Raw genomic sequence first — 15,087 nt, 5'->3', positions numbered from 1 at the left:
GACAGTGTGCTTGACAAATACTTCCCCTCACAGTCAAGTCAACATGAGCCGCATTATCTAAAAGAAGAACCCATCATTTCCTTTTGTGTCAATATCAGCGAGACAGGGATTAAAAAACACATCTGAAAATGCTACTTGTACAAGCACGCTGAGATGCCCCGTCATCAGTAGGCGTGCAGAACAGTATGGTGACAAATGTCTTGTGTGGCTCTGTGGCGCAATGGATAGCGCGTTGGACTTCTGAAAAGGGCAGTGGTCATTCAAAGGTTGTGGGTTCGAGTCCCACCAGAGTCAGTGCTCACTTCATGAAACTTAGAGCTTGCTGGGCTTCTTCGTGACAGCCAGAGGTATCTTGCAGTCAAGTGCCTCGCTGATGCCTTCACTTCTTACTTTTCTGGAATGCCAACTTTGTCCCAAATCCTTGCTTGACTATCAAGACCTCATACGCTGCTTCTTTTCCTAGCCACTGTCACTGTACCAGTCCCCCTCCGTGTCAGTTGCATCTCCGGGAACAGCTGGATCAGGTGGCCTTGTACTTCAGGCCATGGACTACTAAGCCATTGTGTTTTGCACCCGTGGCTTTCTATCCCACCATCGTTGTGGGCATTCCTTGTTTGACATTTCTTGACGACTGACGCCGTGTACGACCAATGGACAGTTCCAAGATTCGCAAGACAGAGCTACTTGTGCATTATTGCCCGCTTAACCTGGCTGCCTCTCGAGTGAGCAAAGCATGGAAAGTGGCTGCAACAGAAATCAAGACGGTGGAATCGGACAGAGTATACACCACGCTCGTCGGGAGGGATGGGCCTGCAAGATCTTGCCTAACCCTGCTGGCACGGGCTGGAAAGCATACCCATTGCACTTGCTTGCAAGCTGAAGACTCAAGTCAACATGAGCCGCTTTTACCAAATAGAAGAACCCATCATTTCCATCCGTCTCAAAATCAGCGAGACACGGATTTAAAAAACACAACTGTAAATGCTACTTGTCAAATCACGCTGAGACGCCCGGTCATCTGCAGGCATGCAGAAGAGTATCTTCGTCGTACAGTTTTGTGGTTCTGTGCCACAATGGATAGTGTGCTGGACTTCTAGTGACACACACACACACACACACACACAGACACTACAATTCAATATTCAATGTGCAAACAAGTTTAGCCAGAAGAAACAGAACTCTTTCAATCAATAAATCATGAATATACATTACAAATCGATTCAGAATATGCATAATACAATGTAAAAGCCAGACACTGGGATTGAGAGAATCTCTGGTTCCGTTGGTGTCCGGGCTTTATTGTGGTTCACAGGGTAAACGGGACAAAATACAAGGGGTAAAAACAAGCAAAACGAAACGTCCACACAAAACAGGGTGCTCCGGGCAGTCAGGGTTGGGAGTGTCAGTCCTCCTTCTCAGCGGGTTAGCTGCCTCCATCTGGGAAGGAGAGGGATTAAATAGAGAAGGCACAGCTGCCACTGACGTCACAATCGCCTCGGTGCTCATTGCCCGCAACTGTGAGTCCACAGCCTGTTAGCGAGGGAGCGACAACACAGCTGTGGCACATGAGCACCTCATCAGCAGACGTCAGCAGCAGCCGTGCCGTGACAGACAGCGGCCTGTCACATACAATTGTATATTTCCTGCGTTCCGTTCCTGCACTCTCTCATTCACCCATTCTAGCTGAGGCAGCCAGTGAGCCCACACACGTGCTATCCCTTCCTCTTCCTCTCACTTCACTGCTATATCAGCGATGACATCATAGAAATCTCTCACCTGACAGCAATGACATTACAGAGCACATACATTATGTCTCTAGCGACACTGTCAGTGTTGACTTTCTCGCTCAGTATGCCAGCTCTCCCGGAAACACTGCAATACGTGGATGAGATTGTACCATTTTTGGATGCTCTACCCTGCTGGGGCGGAGCTGTGATCCAGCTGAAAAGCAGGTCAGGCATGTGGGCACCTGGGCAGCGAAAGATGTATTCGTAAAGAAGAGAAATCCAGGTCCAACCGTCCCGTCCAGCCACAGACAGCCACAGAAGTAGTATAGATGGCGGCATCACTTATTTTGACAGCTGGAAGTCCCGCCCTCCCTATGAACTTTTAAACGGGAACTCCTCTCTCCTTCCCAGCACCCCCCTTGGGTTACCATTTGACCCTCCCTTGTCAGCCATCTTGGATGATATCGGCTATTTTGGATGTCAGCCATCTTGGCTGATATCGGCCATTTGTAAGGTCATAGGTCATCTGGTAAGATGGTAGCCATTTTGTTAGGGTGACATCCATCATGGTGAGTGTCCAAGTGCACCTCACCCTGCTGGTGTGGAGATTTAACGTTTAATAGCGTAAACTGTGTTTTTCAGGTTATATTGTTTTTATGATAATGTGTTGGAAAATTAAGAAATAAGAAAATAAAAGTTTTATATATTTTAGGTTATAATGTTTTATGATACTGTTTAAGTAAATAAAAAGAATAAGAAAAGTTATATATATATATATATATATATTGGGTTATATTGTTTTATGAAACTGTTTTAGTAAATTAAAAAATAAGAAAAGTTTTAAATATATATATATATATATATATTTAAGGTTATATAGAGAATAAGATAATAAAAGTTTTATATTTTATTTTAGGTTAAAATGTTTTATGATTCGTTTTAGTAAATTAAAAAATAAGAAAAATAAAAGTTTTATATATATATACAAGATTATATTGTATACATTTAAGAAAAATAAAAGTTGTAAATACACATATATATTTTATTTTAGATTATGTTTGATTATACTGTTTTAGTAAATTAAAAAATAAAAAAAATAAACGTTTTATATATATTTAAGGTTACACTGTTTTATGATACTGTTTTAGTAAATTAAAAAGAAATATTAATATTTACTCAGAGTGGGATTTGAACCCACATGTGTTTTTAGTTGATATGTTTTATGATTAGGCTTAGAATGATACTGTGTTTGCAAAATAAAAAGGTAAGAAAAAATCAATTAAGAAATGTATAGACTTACATATATTGCATGTCATTACATATATATTTAAGCAAACACAGATAAACACACATACCTATATCTCTTTAGTTTATATTTATCAATAGACGATAGAGAACAACAGTGAAATGTATAGAATTATATCTGTACATTTTGACCAGCACTGTACTTATTATATTTGTTACATTAGTGAATGCTCAAACGTAGCTTTAACATGTATCATATTTAAGAATATACTGCATTTCATTCCATTACACACACACACACACACACACACACACACAAACATATATATATATATATATCTTGTTAGGTTTTATTTATCAATAGACACTAAAGACATGCACACCACTTTTCTTACAGAGACACAGTGAAGCACTATTTGTGAATACTCATATGTAATAAATAATATATGTATATATGATTTGTTTGTGCTTAAATGTATAGAATTAATAAAATACACACACACACACACACACACACACACAATGGTGACTTTTATTGTGACAAACAAGCATTTTACAACATGGAACATAGTCAGAAGTAGAAAAAGATACTCCATGAAATGTTGTATAGATACTTGTAATCATTAATTTCTTGTTCACAACACCAACATTGGACAGAAAGAAACACTGACCTGTACAGAGTAATGTCATTTCCCGCATATTCCATATATATTGTATTCAGTCTTTCACTCTTGGCTTCTTTTTCAAGGTTATACCAGGTTCTGGTGACAAAGTACATCAGGTATCTATTGTAAATAAAGTGAGAAACACTTAAGTTTCTATTCCTTTGGAAATACCTTATTTTTCAAACCTACAAATACATGGTGACAACTGCAAGCATGACACACATACAAAACACAGAAATAGGGACCACATTGCAAGGATATAATAAGCACAAATGGTATTTTACTGCAAATTTTAAGTTTTGTAAAATTATTTATATAACTTCTAGGAGTAATCTGCAAACTACATAGTGAAAATGCAATCAGTCTTCAGGAAACACACACAGCAGTCTGAAATAAGCACAACGTCATATGTATATGAACCAAAACTGCATTCTACTAAACCCTGAAACTCTGAAAAATCACTACAAACTCTGTGTTTTGTAAAATGGCTTATTTCACAGACACAGAAACAAATAGGCTCACCCTCAACATATTCCAACACTTGTTATGATGTAAACTTAAAGGTTTACCAGTAGTACAGGGGTATTATTAATCTATTCATGCAACTTTTAGACACTTGTCTAATACAGAGCTAACAACTGCATTGATAGCGGGTAGCAGGGCTTTGACAATGCTGTGCGGTGGGGTTTAAAATGACTTTGTAGGCCAGGGCTTCAAAACCTTACCCCATTTTAACATTTTCAAATTAGCCTCCAACCCGTAAAATACTAAGACATGTTTTTTTGTATCATATGTATCATGTTGTATTACTATGTACATTAATGTGGTTTATAATTTTGATTTAATTTGACATAATTTTATCATATTTTTAATTACAAATTCATATATATAAATAACAAATACTATATAATAATAGTAATAATAATGCAAAAACATATTAAGCAATCATATTTTTACTTACAAAATAATATATATAAAATAACAATATCGAGCGTGGTATTGACGGTATGGAGAGACCCCGTTCCTCCTCCTCCCGTCCCCGCTGCTGTGCCACGTGTGGCCACCGCATGCTACCGGCTTGGAGTGGTGACGTGATCTGCCCCCTCTGTCAGGGACCGGACCCGCGGGGTCCTAGTCACGTCCTGAAAGACAGGGGGCGAGATGCTGCACCAAGATGGACCAGATCTGTGCCCTACTGGCTGCTCAAGGTTTATTTAGCCGCCCTCTCCTCATGTCATGTCAGGATTGATGGCGAGCCTCCGGGCCCTCATTTTTTAGCAGCGCAGTTTCTGAAAGGTGCACGTAGGCAGAGGCCTACCCACGCTCCTTCTTTGCCCGCATGGCGCCTTGATGTAGTGCTGGACGTGCTTTCTAAGGCCCCATTTGAGCCCTTACAGTCATATGACTTAAGGTTTGCGTCACTGAAGACGGCGTTTTTGCTGGCAATCACGTCAGCGAGTTACATGCCCTGTCTGTTCACCCTGTGTGTGTCCGTTTTGCAGGAGATGGTTCCAGGGTTACACTTTGACATAATCCTGCATTCCTCCCGAAGGTGCTGTCTCCTTTCCAATCAACAGGCCTATTGAGTTGATGGCTTTCCATCCTCCACCCTTCTCTTCGGAGGAGGAGAGTAGGCTACACCTGTTGTGCCTGCTGCGGGCTCTCAGGTGCTATTTGCAGCGCACCAAGGACATTCGATGTTCGGACCAATTGTTTGTGGCCGGGCGCTTTCAAAGCAGCGCCTCTCGCACTGGATTGTGGACACCATTACCACGGCTTATGAGTCAACTGGAGCCCCAGTGCCTGAACACCTGGTGGCCTACTCGACTCAAGGTGTAGCCACGTCGTGGGCCCTTTTTCCAAGGCGCCCCACTGGCAGACATCTATGCGGCTGCGAGTTGGGTCTTGCCGCACACCTTTGTTCGGTTCTACAGGCTGGACGTGACGGGCCCAGTTCCTTCTATTGGGAATCCGGTGTTGGCTTCAGCTGAGTCGCAGTAGCCTGTTAGGCACTGGCTCCTGGCTTTTCTATCCCTGTCTGCCCCTGTTGAGCATGCTTGGGAAAAGCAATGCAGAACCGTTATCCCTTCCTACCGGACTGTGACTTGTATACAGTTCATTCTATAGGTGGGAGTGCATGTGTTTTTTACACGTGTACCCCGCCATTGTACATAGTTCCTTTGTCAGCAGGCCTTGGCCCCTCCCTAGCTATACTAGCTGTGCTGAGGGCCGCTGCTGCTGTATTCAGCAGTAGGCTTTGAGTTTGCTCTTGTGCCCCGCTGTGTATATAGTTCATTTATTGACATCAGTAGAGCATCTGTTGCCGCTAGCTTCCGCAGTGGGTATCCTGCTCCTGTGTCATGTGAGTGGTGCATGAACTGGCTCCTGCACTCCGCAGTGTATATAGTTCTTTAGAATATACAGTTGAGCTTGTCCGCTCCTTATTAAGTTTAGCATGGACAACTGCTCCTGTTGTTAGCGAGGGCACTCGTGCTTCGCTATGTATATAGTTCCTTTGCCAGCAGTCTGTGGCCCCGCCCTAGCTATGCTAGGGCTGAGGCCACTGCTGCAGTGTCCAGCGGAAGGCACTTGAGTTGGTTCTTGTTGGTCCACTGTGTATATAGTTCCATTATTCGTAATTGAACTATCCAGCAGTGGCTATCTAGTCTGGTTAGCCCGCTGTATGTTGAGCACGGGCTCAACGGACTGTGACCTGTGCTTATATGGTGTGGTCTGGGTATTGGCCCTGCTCCTAGCCCTGCTAGTAGAGCAGGAGACTGCTATTACTAGGCTTCATGGTAGGCACAAGGTCTTGTTGCCTGTGGATACACCATTGCTTATTTCTTCCCAGTTCAGCGTGACTGTGGTCTTCGCGTCTGAGCAGCCCAGATGTGGCCCAAGGGGCCCCTGTGGTTCTATCATAGAGTTGGTATGGCTCCTAGTAGGTTCGCCTCGGGGCAGGCTCTCTTACCAGCTCGCTGCCTCCTCCCTTGCGACAGTTTGGTTATACTGTAACACCTCCCCCTTGGGCAGTGCTTCTGACTCAAAAGATAACGATAGGTTGCGTATGAAACCCCGGTTATCTGAGAAAACAAGCACTGCCCAAGGGTTGCAAGCTCGCGCGGGAGTTCAAGCTCTCGGCAAAAAGAGGAAGTCCTTGTGCAGACGTCACCTTTTGTACAAACAGGAAGTGGAAGGGTCCTGTTTGAGTGACGGGCACAAGGGCCAATGGCAGCTTTGATAGACAAAAGTCTTCGATGCGTTCCAGCGATGCACGCTGAAAACCCCTCCCCGTTGGGCAGTCCTTCTTTTCTCAGATAACCGGGGTTGCATATGCAACCTATCGTTCTTTGTCTATGGTTAATTCCCTCTCACTTTGTAACTTTTACTAGTAAGTCAAATTGAGATTTTAAAAGTTGGTACATGTGAGACAGAGCCAAGAAGGTTGAATTCGGACTGTAGGTTGCTTATGTACATGGGTAAATTACTTTTGCTAGCCTAGTATAGTACTATATACCAATGCTTTATTGTCCTTCAGGCTAAATCATTTTGTATATCAAACAATGGTGAGTGACATATTCTGAGTAATGTACTTAAACTAGTGCTAATCATGCTCTGAAACCAACCCATAGAGAACAAGGTGAAATCTGGATTAATGGCAAAGCACAGCCATAAACTGTCAACATAATCAAGCCCAGGTAGAAATATAGATGTCTAATTATTTTGAGCACTAATCTTACATTTCATAAAGAAAAGCATTTAATTCTTAGCAATTGTTAGGTGTATGCTGTACGTATTCCAGTTAGTTCACTGTAATGACAGAAATGAGAAGTTCATTTCTTTAGCACACTCACAGAAAACCATTTATTTTTAAACAGTTACTAGATAGCCAGTTTAGGCCTTCATCTTAGTTATTTCTAATAGCAAGAGTGCTTAAAATTATTAATTGAATTATATATCTTTGTTCCCCCTTTTTCTTACTGCTCTCATAAAATAACATTTTATTCAAGCAATAACAGGGTAGCCTAAATATACAACATATCTTAAAGTACAAGGCATCTGAAAGCTGTGTATGGTCTCAATGCATTTGATGCGGAGGATTAATTCAACTGAAAATGGTCAAAACTGTGGACTTTTATTGAATGTTAAATTTGACAGTGTTCTCTCTTAAGGACCTGTTGCCTGTGGGACGTTGCTGCTTTGGTTGTGTCCAGTGCCATTTCAGATAAGAGAGGCTCTGCAGGACAAGCAGGACAGAAACCCGTCTCACAGACACTCTGCCTGCTCTGCATCTCCATTTCCCCTCTCCACCGCACACAGCTGAACGTTATTCTGAATCTTACACAGAGCGCTCAGCTTCTGACACTGATGGCAACATGGGGCCTGGCTCCGAGCCTGAGGAAAACCATGAGGTAATTCAAACTTATTTAATTTCTATACTGTGAAATGTCAGATTGAAAGTGGTTTCTGTTCTTAATGTTTGTATTGTTTATGTATTTCATGTATTTTTGTACAGTTTTGTGTTGACGAGTCCTACATCAACATGAATGTGAATTTCAATGTGAAGAGCACGTGTCATGCTCTGTAATGCAAGGGAGCAATGAGGGGCTGTAGAGACACTCATAAGAGTAGCAGGAGCACTTTTTTATGAACTACTAATTTGTTATATTTTAATAGAATATGAAATGTAGTAGAAAGTTGTATCAGATCAGACCACTGGACAGAAACACCCCACCAAGACTGAGTTTTCATGTTTCTGCACATGTCACCTACAAACTGTTGACAGAGTGGATGAGGGTCTACAGCAGAGGTTCCCCATCCTGAGGTTGTGACAAAGTCAGGGTGAGTTTTGTTTAATATGTTTTTAAATTATTATTATTATTATTATTATTATTATTATTATTATTATTATTAAATTATTATATTGTTATTTTAAATATATTATTCTGTAAGTAAAAATATGATTGCTTAATATGTTTTTGCATTATTATTACTATTATTATATAGTATTTGTTATTTATATATATGAATTTGTAATTAAAAATATGATAAAATTATGTCAAATTAAATCAAAATTATAAACCACATTAATGTACATAGTATAACAACATGATACATATGATACAAAAAAATGTCTTAGTATTTTAGGGGTTGGAGGCTAATTTGAAAATGTTACAATGGGGTAAGGTTTTAAAGCCCTGGCCTACAAAGTCATTTTAAACCAGACCGCACAGCATTGTCAAAGCCCTGCTACCCGCTATCAATGCAGTTGTTAGCTCTGTATTAGACAAGTGTCTAAAAGTTGCATGAATAGATTAATAATACCCCTGTACTACTGGTAAACCTTTAAGTTTACATCATAATTTTTGTAAGTGTTGGAATATGTTGAGGGTGAGCCTATTTGTTTCTGTGTCTGTGAAATAAGCCATTTTACAAAACATAGAGTTTGTAGTGATTTTTCAGAGTTTCAGGGTTTAGTAGAATGCAGTTTTGGTTCATATAAATATGACGTTGTGCTTATTTCAGTCTGCTGTGTGTGTTTCCTGAAGACTGACTGCATTTTCACTATGTAGTTTGCAGATTACTCCTAGAAGTTACATAAATAATTTTACAAAACCTAAAATTTGCAGTAAAATACCATTTGTGCTTATTATATCCTTGCAGTGTGGTCCCTATTTCTGTGTTTTGTATGTGTGTCATGCTTGCAGTTGTCACCATGTATTTGTAGGTTTGAAAAATAAGGTATTTCCAAAGGAATAGAAACTGAAGTGTTTCTCACTTTATTTACAATAGATACTTGGTATAACTTGGTAGAACCTGGTATAACTTTGAAAAAGAAGCCAAGAGTGAAAGACTGAATAGAATATATATGGAATATGCTGGAAATGACATTACTCCGTACAGGTCAGGTTTCTTTCTGTCCAATGTTGGTGTTGTGAACCAGAAATTAATGATTACAAGTATCTATACAACATTTCATGGAGTATCTTTTTCTACTTCTGACTATGTTCCATGTTGTAAAATGCTTGTTTGTCACAATAAAAGTCACCATTGTGTGTGTGTGTGTGTATTTTATTAATTCTATACATTTGAGCACAAACAAATCATATATACATATATTATTTATTACATATGAGTATTCACAAATAGTGCTTCACTGTGTCTCTCTAAGAAAAGTGGTGTGCATGTCTTTAGTGTCTATTGATAAATAAAACCTAACAAGATATATATATGTTTGTGTGTGTGTGTGTAATGGAATGAAATGCAGTATATTCTTAAATATGATACATGTTAAGGCTACGTTTGAGCATTCACTAATGTAACAAATATAATAAGTACAGTGCTGGTCAAAATGAACAGATATAATTCTATATATTTCACTGTTGTTCTCTATTGTCTATTGATAAATATAAACTAAAGAGATATAGGTATGTGTGTTTATCTGTGTTTGCTTAAATATATATGTAATGACATGCAATATACACTCACCTAAAGGATTATTAGGAACACCATACTAATACTGTGTTTGACCCCCTTTCGCCTTCAGAACTGCCTTAATTCTACGTGGCATTGATTCAACAAGATGCTGAAAGCATTCTTTAGAAATGTTGGCCCATATTGATAGGATAGCATCTTGCAGTTGATGGAGATTTGTGGGATGCACATCCAGGGCACGAAGCTCCCGTTCCACCACATCCCAAAGATGCTCTATTGGGTTGAGATCTGGTGACTGTGGGGGCCAGTTTAGTACAGTGAACTCATTGTCATGTTCAAGAAACCAATTGGAAATGATTCGACCTTTGTGACATGGTGCATTATCCTGCTGGAAGTAGCCATCAGAGGATGGGTACATGGTGGTCATAAAGGGATGGACATGGTCAGAAACAATGCTCAGGTAGGCCGTGGCATTTAAACGATGCCCAATTGGCACTAAGGGGCCTAAAGTGTGCCAAGAAAACATCCCCCACACCATTACACCACCACCAGCAGCCTGCACAGTGGTAACAAGGCATGATGGATCCATGTTCTCATTCTGTTTACGCCAAATTCTGACTCTACCATCTGAATGTCTCAACAGAAATCGAGACTCATCAGACCAGGCAACATTTTTCCAGTCTTCAACTGTCCAATTTTGGTGAGCTTGTGCAAATTGTAGCCTCTTTTTCCTATTTGTAGTGGAGATGAGTGGTACCCGGTGGGGTCTTCTGCTGTTGTAGCCCATCCGCCTCAAGGTTGTACGTGTTGTGGCTTCACAAATGCTTTGCTGCATACCTCGGTTGTAACGAGTGGTTATTTCAGTCAAAGTTGCTCTTCTATCAGCTTGAATCAGTCGGCCCATTCTCCTCTGACCTCTAGCATCAACAAGGCATTTTCGCCCACAGGACTGCCGCATACTGGATGTTTTTCCCTTTTCACACCATTCTTTGTAAACCCTAGAAATGGTTGTGCGTGAAAATCCCAGTAACTGAGCAGATTGTGAAATACTCAGACCGGCCTGTCTGGCACCAACAACCATGCCACGCTCAAAATTGCTTAAATCACCTTTCTTTCCCATTCAGACATTCAGTTTGGAGTTCAGGAGATTGTCTGGACCAGGACCACACCCATAAATGCATTGAAGCAACTGCCATGTGATTGGTTGCTTAGATAATTGCATTAATGAGAAATTGAACAGGTGTTCCTAATAATCCTTTAGGTGAGTGTATGTAAGTCTATACATTTCTTAATCGATTTTTTCTTACCTTTTTATTTTGCAAACACAGTATCATCCTAACCCTAATCATAAAACATATAAACTAAAAACACATGTGGGTTCAAATCCCACTCTGGGTAAATATTCATTTTTCTTTTTAATTTACTAAACCAGTATCATAAAACAGTGTAACCTTAAATATATATAAAACGTTTATTTTTCTTATTTTTTAATTTACTAAAACGAATCATTTAACATTATAACCTAAAAAAAAATATAAAACTTTTATTTTCTTATACTCTTTTTATTTACTAAAACAGTATCATAAAACAATATAACCTATTGATTATATATATATATCTGTATTTAAAACTTTTATTCTCTTTTTATTTACTAAAATAGTATCATAAAACAATATAACTTTAAATATATATATATGTATTTAAAACTTTTCTTATTCTCTTTTTATTTACTTAAACAGAATCATAAAACAATATAACCTTAAAAACACAGTTTATGCTATTAAACATTACACCTCCACACCAGCAGTGTGAGGTGCCCTTGGACATTCACCATGATGGATGTCACCCTAACAAAATGGCTACCATCTTACCAGATGACCTATGACCTTACAAATGGCCGATATCAGTCAAAATGGCCGATATCATCCAAGATGGCTGACAAGGGAGGGTCAAATGGTAACCCAGGGGGGTGCTGGGAAGGAGAGAGGAGTTCCGGTTCAATGGTACATAAGGAGGGAGGGTCAAAGAGTAACCCAGGGGGGTGCTGGGAAGGAGAGAGGAGTTCCAGTTCAAAGGTACATAGGGAGGGCGGGACTTCCGGCTGTCAAAATAAGTGATGCTGCCATCTATACTACTCACAGACACAGTTAGCCACAGCCACGGCTTCTTCCAATTCTCGTCAGTGTTCCAGATTCGATGTTTTTTTTCTTCAGTGACGTTGTAAACACGCACGTGGGGAGCACATCAAAACCCAGTTTTGTGATTCAGTTACAGAAACAACTGACACAGCGGAGCAGTAGGGGTTGTAACATTTTTTGGTCCAAGGTCTGGACCACAGCGACTGAGTGGTCCGGACCTCGGCACTGTGGTCCACGGAGTGGTCCCGATCACGTAACGCAAATTGGGATGGGTTTTTGTTTAGTATTTTTGGACACACCGTATAAAACCCATTTACTGTCAAATATATTATCGACATATCCAAACTACAAACATAATGATCATAAATGTACAATATTAATAGTATAATTCTCATTTGTAACATAGCCGATAGCTGATTTCTTTTTTAATCTTATCTTTCAGACAATTTGTAGGAAGCTGTGCTAACGTTACTCTGAAAAATGCGCTTACATTGAGCAACTTTGTCATTCTGAATGAAATTATTCAAGTTATAATTTTTTCCTCATCATGACTGAAGAGAAAAGATAGCTTATTTAGAATCTTATCTTTAATTTAATGTCAGCCTATTTACATGTCCTCTGTTTGCGCTCTGCCAAGAAATGTTTTATCAACTTTTTTGGTTAAACCATATCTTCCTTATTTTATCACTGTGAGATCTAGCAACATTAAAAACAAAAGCATAGGTTGTTTTGTTTATGTATGGTTAACATTGTAATAGTTGGTATTTTAAAGAGAGATTATAAGAGATGTATTAACGTATTGATCATCTGATGCCCTTTGTCTTTTCTTGAAGGATAATGTCATTATGAAGAAGATAAAACTTTTTTTTTTTAAACACCTCCCCCCACCAGGATTTGGGTCGCCTCCGCACTGTTTCTGCTGAAACAAAAAAACAAGTGTCAATCTCTGCAGGAATCTACTCCGGCTCCCCCTTCTGGTGATGAAGAGGAACCCGAGTCCAAGATGGACGCACACAGAGAGAGAAAGAGACAGAGAGAGAGAGTTGCACTTCCTCCTGCAATGCAATAAATATGCCCAAAATAAGGGACACATTCCTTAACAAAATAATGAATGCCACCCTACCTTTGACAAAACTGAGAAAAAATAAAAATGGTCAGTCCTCCTGGAGGAGGGACACACAGCCTCCCTGGCTGCCCAATATGTCACCGCCTCCCACAGCCTGAGGGGCACAGTGACACATGAGCACCAGCTGTAAATAAAATGTAAATACTCATTTGTAATGCATGTCATTGTATTTCCAAAAAGGAATCTGTAAACACTAAACCTATTTTCTTTAGTTCTATGTATTAAAGATTATTTCTAGTTTATTACATTTTGTTTTTCTGTACTTTTATACATCTTATTGTGATTTTGGCAGGACGCTGTCTGTCACGGCATGGCTGCTGCTGACGCACACTAATTAGGTGCTCATGTGTTGCAGCCGTGTTGTCCGCTGCTTCGCAGACAGCTTGTGAGCTCACGGCTGCAGGCAATGATCACTGAGGCGACTGTGATGTCATTGGCAGGTGTGCTTCATCTATTTAATCCCTCTCCTTCCCCGAGGGAGACTTTATTGTGACTGCCCGGAGCACCCTGTTTGTGTGGCTGTTTTGTGTGCTGGTTTTGCCTTGTTTTCCCCTTTTTGTGTTTTTTTCTGTTGGACTATTGTGAACCCCAATAAAGCTCGGACACCGCCGGAACCCGAGACTCTCTCCGTTTATTGGTTCCGGCATTTACATTTGGTGGCCAATGTGGGGAAGCTTTGTGACATACTTACCCTGAACTCTGTACCCGGAAGGACAGCTATGGAGGCGTCTCCAGTGGAACAGTTGTTGGCCCCAGTGGTGAAGCTGCAGGCTCAAAAACAACAAACTCTCGAGACGCTGTGGCCGCAGCAAACCCGGCTTGGGCAGGTCTGCAGATTCCAAAGATGGGACCGGAGGACGACCCAGAGGCTCTGAATTTCTGTCCAATATTAAAGATCCTAGGCTCTCATTGTCTGATTTGGCTGGGGCACAATTGGGACATGTCTCTGGGGACCGATCACCATTAGTGACTGCAGGCGATGAGAGGGGCAGGGACAGCCTTCCCTCTGACTCCAGTCGTGTAGCAGCCAACAGTACCCTGTTGGACCCAGGGGAAGGAACGAGTTCTGGGACTCACCTCCTCTCTCCTTCTTCCAGTGGAAGGCCCGACACTGGATCCCGCCTTCAACCGGGTTTCCGATTTCGCTATGGACCAGACACAGGATGATGCCCTGGGACATATATATGACCAGGTCAGAGTTGTTGATGGTTGCATAGTGAATACACAGAGGGCACTTTGTGTTTCTCTCCAAACCAGCAGCCAAACCGATCATGCTGGATGATGTTGCAGACAGAATAACGTTCACCACGGTGCCTCCACACTCTTTCACGAATACCAATCGAGCTGCACGGTGCTGGGCTGTGAGCACAGGTCCCACTAGAGGATGACGGGCCCTCGTGCCACCCTCATAGAGTCTGTTTCTGACAGTTTAGTCAGAAACATGCACACCAGTAGACCGCTGGAGGTCATTTTGGAGGGCTCAGGCAATGCTCCTCCTGTTCCTCCTCGCACAAAAAAGCAGATACTGGTCCTTCTGGTTCTTCTGATAGCACATATGAATGTGACATCCTGAAGGAGCTGGACTACCTGTGCAACCTGAATGGGCTGCAGGGAGCGCCTCATAATACCAGTAGTGACAAGGACACTAGCAAAAGGCAAAACTAGAGAAGAATCAGTCAGGAAGGATAAGGAGAGAGCAATCGTCTGTGGCCACCACCTGCAAAACCATTCCCTTTTTGGGGTTGTCTTGC

At 40.9% G+C, this 15,087-nt stretch overlaps 1 non-coding gene across 1 annotated transcript; it reads left to right on the top strand.

Moving 5' to 3' along the window:
- Window positions 1-206: 206 nt before the first annotated feature.
- trnar-ucu (transfer RNA arginine (anticodon UCU)) lies at window positions 207-294 on the top strand. The gene is given in 2 exon segments: window positions 207-243; window positions 259-294. It is a non-coding gene; the product is annotated as a tRNA-Arg (tRNA).
- The last annotated feature ends 14,793 nt before the right edge of the window (window positions 295-15,087 follow it).

The sequence above is a fragment of the Amia ocellicauda genome, chromosome 12, assembly GCF_036373705.1.
Source record: "Amia ocellicauda isolate fAmiCal2 chromosome 12, fAmiCal2.hap1, whole genome shotgun sequence".
Classification (NCBI taxonomy): Eukaryota; Metazoa; Chordata; class Actinopteri; order Amiiformes; family Amiidae; genus Amia; species Amia ocellicauda.
This window is presented reverse-complemented; position numbering and strand designations above follow the sequence as displayed.